We start from the raw sequence: 8121 nt of genomic DNA, 5'->3' as shown, positions 1-8121 counted from the left end.
AAAATTACTTAGTGATAAAGCAAACAAGCACACACGAGAATATTCACCCCACGCTATTGCTCCCCGGCAACGGCGCCAGAAAAAGGTCTTGATAACCCACAAGTATAGGGGATCAATTGTAGCCTCTTTCGATAAGTAAGAGTGTCGAACCCAACGAGGAGCTAAAGGTGGAACAAATATTCCCTCAAGTTCTATCGACCACCGATACAACTCTACGCACACTTGACGTTCGCTTTACCGAAAACAAGTATGAAACTAGAAGTACTTTGTAGGTGCTTTTGAATAGGTTTGCAAGAAAGCAAAGAGAACGTAAATAAAGACTAGGGGCTGTTTAGATAAAGACACAACTAAATTAGTTTTAGTAGAGAGCTTTTTGTCACGAGAAAGTTATTTGTCCCTAGGCAATCGATAACTAGACCGGTAATTATCATTCCAATTTTATTTGAGGGAGAGGCATAAGCTAACATACTTTCTCTACTTGGATCATATGCACTTATGATTGGAACTCTAGCAAGCATCCGCTACTACTAAAGATCATTAAGGTAAAACCCAACCATAGCATTAAAGTATCAAGTCCCTTTATCCCATACGCAAACAACCTACTTACTCGAGTCTGTGCTTCTTTCACTCACGCCACCCACCATAAGCAAATCATGAACATATTGCAAACCCTACAGCGGGAATCCCTCACGCTTGCACGACACGGAGAGCACCATAGGACAGCACCAATAATAAAACATGCAACTCAAACCAATCTTGATCATCAAATAGCCCATAGGACAAAACGGATCTACTCAAACATCATAGGATAGCCATACATCATTGGGAAATAATATATAGCGTTGAGCACCATGTTTAAGTAGAGATTACAGCGGGTAAGAGAGAGGTTACACCGCTGCATAGAGGGGGGGAGATTTGGTGATGATGGCGGTGAAGTTGTTGGTGAAGATTGCGGTGATGATGATGGCCACGGCAGCATTCCGGTGCCATCGGAAGAGAAGGGGAGAGGGGGCCCCTTCGTCTTCTTCTTCCTTGACCTCCTCCCTAGATGGGAAAGGGTTTCCCCTCTGGTCCTTGGCCTCCATGGCGTGGGAGGGGTGAGAGCCCCTCCGAGATTGGACCTGTCTCTCTGTCTCTCTCTGTTTCTGCGTTCTGTTCTCCTGCCCTTTCACCATTTCGTGTATATATGGAGATCCGTAACTCCGATTGGACTGAAACCTTCGCCGTGATTTTTTTAACCAAAAATTAGCTTTCTTGCGGTCGAAGAAGGGCATCAACCGCCTTACGGGTGGCCCACGAGGGTCAGGGCGCGCCCCCTGCCTCGTGGCCACCTCGGGCACCGTCTCGCGTTAATTATTCTTCCGGAATTTTCCAAATATTCCAAAAATAAGCTCCGTCCGTTTTATCCCGTTTGGATTCCATTTGATATGTATATTATGCGAAACATAAAACATGCAACAAACATGAACTGGCACTGGGCACTGGATCAATATGTTAGTCCCAATAGTATAAAAAGTTGCCAAAAGTATATGAAAGTTGAATAATATTGGCATGGAACAATAAAAAATTATAGATACGACGGAGACGTATCACCACGGCAAGCACAACAACTCTAAGGATGACGGAGAGGGCCTCGCGGGCCCTACAGATGGTCTGATACAGTGCTCGCTCCTCATTCAGGAAACCAGGATCATCGGACACCCATGAGCACCTTCGAGAGACCGAGACGGCATGAAACGGTAAGGCCGCGCTTGGGAGCTCTGGTTTATTTCACAGCTGTATTAAGATACAAGTGTAATTTACTCGTCATCGGAAACAACGCGTAAAATACAGGCGTAATGAAACCGAGGGCCCGAGGTCTATAACAAAAACCAGCGTGTTACGCGTGTAATTTGAGAGACCAGTGTATATTTTACTAGTCGAAATCGACCAACCAAGCGCTTCGCCCGAGACCATCTGCTTTTATTTAGAAGCGTTAGTTTTACAAGCGGTTTTGGTTGGAAAACGACGATCCAATCACGGCCTAAGATGATGAGTTGGTCGGAAGATCATATGGTTTCACCTCTAACCTACCCGAGTTGTCGTATAGGCTATGAATGAAACATATGACAATGAACTTCTTAAGCACAGAAACAACATAAGAGGATGATCTTCTTAACATGCAAATCACAAGCATTAGATCAACATGCAAAACAATATGAAGCATTAGTCTCAGGAGGCATGGTGAACAGCTCGTGATGCCGCATGCCACAGCATTCCAAGCTCAACTTTGCAATCAAACTCACAAGGCCTGGCATTACATAGACAACATCCAGAACAAACTCTTAAAATACCTTACATAAGTCAACATTCATGTGACTATGCATCTCAGCAGAGTAAATATTTACTTCTGAACTGAAGACAGGAATAGGAAAAAACGATCGACGTTGCTCACATCAAAGGGCGTCCCACTCAAAAATATCAAATGCATGTCTTCTGGCTAACATCGATGAGCAAAATTTGACAAGGTTTTACGATTCCAATATATTAAACTAATGTCTTCTTGCTAACATCAATAATTAAACTTTGACAAGCCAAAATATGTAATGCCTATGATTGTGGAACAGGCAGGGTTTGTCATCAGTTTGTCATCTGATAGTCCGGTGGCTCAAGGTGATAACGAATGATTAGAGAACCATTCGATGTATTGTGCATGATGAACTATTATGGAGGACACGGACCATCTGAACATTTTATGCAGTTCCACTAAAATCAAGCTGAGCATCTCTGTGGATTTTGTATTTATATGCTGCAAGAAAACAAAGACACATCAGCACACACATGAATATTGGCCCAAGTGTCAACCCACCAATCGGTGGACTAACAAACTGAAAGTACGGTAAACAGATTACCATACCCAGATGCCCCATCATTGTTGCTTAGAATGACATTGACAGACTTGGAGTCATGTCCTGGCTTCTTGTACTTGTTTGGGCACTTTTTGCCTAGTGCACTCCACGTGTTGTAGAGTTGCCTATGCTCTCTGCAGACTAGTCATGTCACCAGCGTCTACTAATACTCTATAAAGCTTCTCGATCATTCCTTCTGTAATGTAGCGCAAACTGTGACTGCTTCTTTCTGCAAAGTGGTAAGACCAACTGGACCCACTAATGCAGCAGTTTGCCTTAGACACATTGGCTCCTTTTGTGCAGTTCAACTAAAATCAAAGTCGGAATAAAAACAAGCTTTAATTTTGATATCCCTGTAAGCAACAATAGGTATAAGGGAAGCAATTACTGAGAAATAACGGTTGATGACTTGTACTCCCAGAAGAAAAACATCTACTGATCTACCTTATCTTAATGGGAAACAAAGCAGGAGAGTAGCAATTCTCAATCAGTGTGATTCATTCATATTAACTGAGACATTATCTTAACAATGCCTTGTTTCAACGTGTATAAAGAACGACAAAGCAGAAAAGTACCATTCCTAAAATAATGCGACTGATTCATTTTAACAGAGACATTATCTTAACAATACCTTGGTTAAACATGTAGAAAGAACTACAACGCGGGATAGTACCATTTGTAAAACATTTTAACTGATATATAATAACAAAGACATTATCTGAACAATACATTTCTTAAACATGTACTCATGCCGATCCCTAATAGAAATGGTACTCCCGCCGATCCCTAACAAGTGTTGCAGTTTTGAACTAAAATTCAGTAGTTAATTCTGAGGAAAGTCGGTACTAACCTTTCGAGACCAAGATTCGAAACAACTCGTGAGGAAGACCTGAAAGAGATCTCAACACTATATGGAAATCCGGTCTCCTTTTGTGCAGTTCCACCAAAATTAAGCGAAGAAAAATCTCGCAATAGCAACAAGTTGAATAGATATCCCTATTTTAACACAGGCAAAAAAGGAATCAATTACTGGCCAATAAAGGAGGATGAAACATGCGGCAACAAAAATGGCAATTCCGCCAATCCCTAACAAGTGTTGCAGTTTTGAACTATGATTCAGTAGTTAATTATGAGAGTGGTATTGCTTAATTTTACCAGCGGCATTAGAGTGGGCGCAACAACAGCATGTGCTTCCATCTACTTATAAAGGGGGTGATGCAGAGTTTTGTTGTAACAAAGAAACAAGCATCATGTATGGGTTGGAACAATTTTTGCTCACTTAATGGTAAAAGACAGCAGATCAATTGCTTCAATTCAACATTTATCCAAAACAGTACCAATACAAGTAACACAACATCTCAAAGCACCTGCAGCATCATGTGGATGAAAGTCGGTACTGACCTTTCTTGACCAAGATTTGAAACAACTCGCAAGGAGGACTTGAAACATATCCCAACACATATATGAAAATCCGATCTCCTTTTGTGGAGTTCCACCAAAATTAAGCAAAGTCGCCGGTGTGACATTCAAGTTGAACTGCACAAAACACTCTTAAAACATAAGTGTTTCATGTAGCGAAGCAAAATGTCGCAATAGCAACAAGTTGAATAGATATCCCTGTTTTAACAGAGGCAAAAAAGGAATCAATTACTGGCCAATAAAGGAGGATGAAACATGTGGCCACAAAAATGGTAATCCCGCCAATCCCTAACAAGTGTTGCAGTTTTGAACTAAGATTCAGTAGTTAATTCTGAGAGTGGCATTGCTTAATTTTACCAGCGGCATTAGATTAACAAAAAACATAAATAGTTCCAGGGAGAGTGGGCGCAACAAGAACATGTGCTTTCATCTACTTATAAAGGGGGTGATGCAGAGTTTGTTGTAACAAAGCAACAAGCATCATGTCTGGATTGGTCCCATTTTTGTTCACTACTTAATGGGAAAAGACAGTAATACAATAGCTTCAATTCAACATTTATTTAAACCAGTACCAATACAAGTAGCACAACATCTCAAAGCACAGTGCACAATCATGTGGATGAAGGCCTGTACTGACCTTTCATGAGCCGACCAAGATAAAATACGAATCTACCAACACGAATAGGAAATCCAATCTCGTTTTGTGCAGTTGCACTGAAATCAAGCAAAGTCGCTGGTGTGACATTTAAGTTCGCTATAGCAACAAGTTGAATAGATATCCCTGTTTTAACAGAGGAAAAAAGGAAACAATTACTGGCCAATAAAGGAGGATGAAACAAACGGTGACAAAAAAAGCATCTAACTTATCTTGATGGAAAACAAAGTAGGACAGTAGCATTCCTAAAACGATTGTATTGATTCATATAACAGAGACATTCTCTTAAAACTACATTCGTTAAAAATGTAATTTACTTTTAATAGTGGTATTGCTTCAATTTTCCAGCAGCATTCTTAGATTAACAACAGCAAAATAGTTGTATGGGACATGGGACATGCTAGCACCATGTGCATCCACACGTATAAATGGGTGATGCAGAGTATGTAGCCAAGCAGCATATCTGCGTTGGTCCCATATTTGTTCTCTTTGAACCTTTTTCCTATGTGAGGGCAGCAAATCTAGTCCTACACAAACTACCTGACCCCCCAGTTTCTTTCCTTTTTCAACAAAGAGATCGGTTCCTTACAGATGTGTGTACTGGGTTACCCCTTTTTCCCTTTTCGACCAACAAAGCGGCCGGATAGCCAGTCTATACTACTTTCCCTCCCTCCTTTCCTCATTGAACCACGTCCTAGATTCATGCTCCACCCAACCGCACCCTTCTTTCCTCTTTGAACCAAGACCTAGATTCGACTACAGAAACGAAAAAGATCCGCATGCAGCTAGAGCACTGACGGTTTCAAAGAAACTTATACCTTAGGGTCGTCGGGATATGGCAAGGCGTGCGGCGGGAGGCCGGATCTGCCCACACTACGTACGACAGCGAGGAAGAAGGGGTCGGTGGCCCTCCCGCACAGGCGCTGGGTGAAAGAGAACAGCGCAGCCGGCAGTGGATTACCTCCCTCGCCGAAGACGATAGAGTGAACACTGCACCTCCTCCCCTTCCCGGTGCGACGGGATCCGGACGCCTCCTTCACCAGCTGTGAGGGGGGAGAGAGAGACAGAGGCCAACGCAGTTTTGTTTAGATCTAGTGAAGAGGGTGAGAGACTATGAATATAGCAAACCCTAGCAAAGGAACTGAGCCTCCAGCGTGTATATATATTATGATAACACCCTTAAGAGTCTTATTCTACAAACAAATCTCTTATTCTGCTAACACTTCATCACTGTCCGGCGTACAGAAAAACAAAAACGAACTTCCCCCACCCCTATCCAACCTTCTTCTCTCTCCTCCCAACTCCCGCACCACCCCGATCCCCAGTTCCCTCACCTTCTTCTCTCTCCCACTCACGCCTCGCACCGCATCGCACCGACCCCCTAATCCTCCTCACCCTCTTTCACCGTCGATGCCAGCCGCCAGCTCTGTGCAGACCGGCCACCCGCCACCGACCGGCCTCCCCCTCGCGCACCTACCCCCCCTAACATCCCGCAGCGCCCCGCCCCACCGCGCCCCGACTCCCTCCCTGACCCGCCGTCGCCCTCGACGCCAGCCAGCATGGCCGCCTCCTTCCCCCACCGCCCCAGCCCCGGATCCGGCGAGGATCCACCAGGTGGTGCCTCACCTTCACCGTCGGGATGTCTCTGGATCTTACGGGAGGGGATCCGCGCGCGCCCATCCTCTTACCCCCCCATTCTCCCGCTTTGATTCCGGCGTGGATCCGTGACTTCTCCGCCCCCCAGGTGGACTCAAGGTCGAGCCCCGTCCTGCGACGCCCCGCTGCCGTGGCGAGACCCATCCGGCCGCCGCAACGCTGCCCCACCTCCTCCCCTTCTTCGCCCAGATCCAAAAGGGCACATGGTGCAGCCCCCGTCTCCTCTGCCCTGGATCCATGGAGCCCGTTGTGTCACGAGAGGCCCCCTCTCCTCTGTCGCAAGCTCGGGCCAACCATTACTCAGCCACACGCCGGTGCCTTCCTCCTCCAAGGACCCGATGCCGGCGCCAGGTACATCCTTCCTTTCTCGATTTTACTTACTTCCCCTCGCCCCCTGACCTCTGATGCAAGTTCCGGCCACAGGAGGCACCGGCGCGCGAGGGGCAGTAGTGTGCCTGTGCTCAACCTCCACAAAAACGCAAGATACCAGCGATCCCAGGAGCGCGCGATGATGTTCAACGGCGGCTAGGACGCCCATGCAGTTCAGAAAGGGATAAGTTGTTTTTTTGTTGGATTTTGGATGGAGATCTGATGCCTCGTGCGGTCCAACTGTAGTGCGCATCGCCGGTGAGGCTGCAGCTCGTGCAGTGCAGATCAGTGCGGCGTGCGGTTTCCGTGTGCAGTGCGTTTTGCTTTTTTGCTTTTCCTTTTGGATTTTGGATGTGCAGAACAGTTGCAGCTCATTTTGATTTTTTTGAAGCTCACTAATTTTGTTTTGCAGTTCACCCATCCTCCTACCCGCCTCTCCTAGCCGCCAGTGTGTGGGACGACGCTGGATGGGGGCCGGCGCATCCGTGCGGGCGTGCAGTTTGCCGGCGTGGCACGTGTGGTACACTGGTTCCGGTTATGCTGTTCACCGGCGTACTCCCCTATCCAACAGAGAGTGACAGTTCCGTTTCGCGATGATGTCTTTGTTTGCAGTTCTCTAGATGTGTGTTGCAGTGCACTGAATAAAAGGTTTTGTATGGACATGTTTGCTACAGTTTGTCACTCGGACGGGGATCTCACATGCAGTACACTTGGGTGGCGTTGGGATTCCAGGATTTGCAGAAAAATGTGGTTCGAGTGGGCGGGCGGGCGTGCAGCTCACTAGGCTCTACCTCGCAGCTCGTTTGGCTCTGGCTGGGTCAATGGAACTGGACCCAGAACCTAGGAATTTGATTCCATTTTTGTTTGAGGAGTTTTTATGTAAACTTGGACAATAAATTTGTGTAACTATAAAAAAGAACATTGCAGTTCTCTCGACTCCACCGTGCAGTACGGTTGACTTGTTTGAAAAGTTTGACGGTTTTCTTTAGATGCAGTCCATTGGTGCACTGCTTGCGGCTCGCGCGGTTCATGTGTGAAGTTTTGTATGTATTCTTTTATTTGTAGAAAAGGTGTCTGGTTCATTTTGTGGTGGTTGGTGCTTCACTTTATGAAAAAAGAGAAAAAAGTAATTCC

General features: G+C 45.6%; 1 long non-coding RNA gene across 1 annotated transcript; it reads left to right on the top strand.

The window, feature by feature from the left end:
• Nucleotides 1-6254: 6254 nt before the first annotated feature.
• On the top strand, nt 6255-7917 carry LOC109737513 (uncharacterized). The gene is made up of 4 exons (XR_012188041.1): nt 6255-6969; nt 7042-7300; nt 7400-7567; nt 7662-7917. It is a non-coding gene; the product is annotated as an uncharacterized lncRNA (long non-coding RNA).
• The last annotated feature ends 204 nt before the right edge of the window (nt 7918-8121 follow it).

Source organism: Aegilops tauschii, chromosome 6 (assembly GCF_002575655.3).
Source record: "Aegilops tauschii subsp. strangulata cultivar AL8/78 chromosome 6, Aet v6.0, whole genome shotgun sequence".
NCBI classification, from domain to species: Eukaryota; Viridiplantae; Streptophyta; class Magnoliopsida; order Poales; family Poaceae; genus Aegilops; species Aegilops tauschii.
The sequence above is the reverse complement of the archived record's forward strand: the minus strand, read 5'-3'. Positions and strand labels throughout refer to the sequence as shown.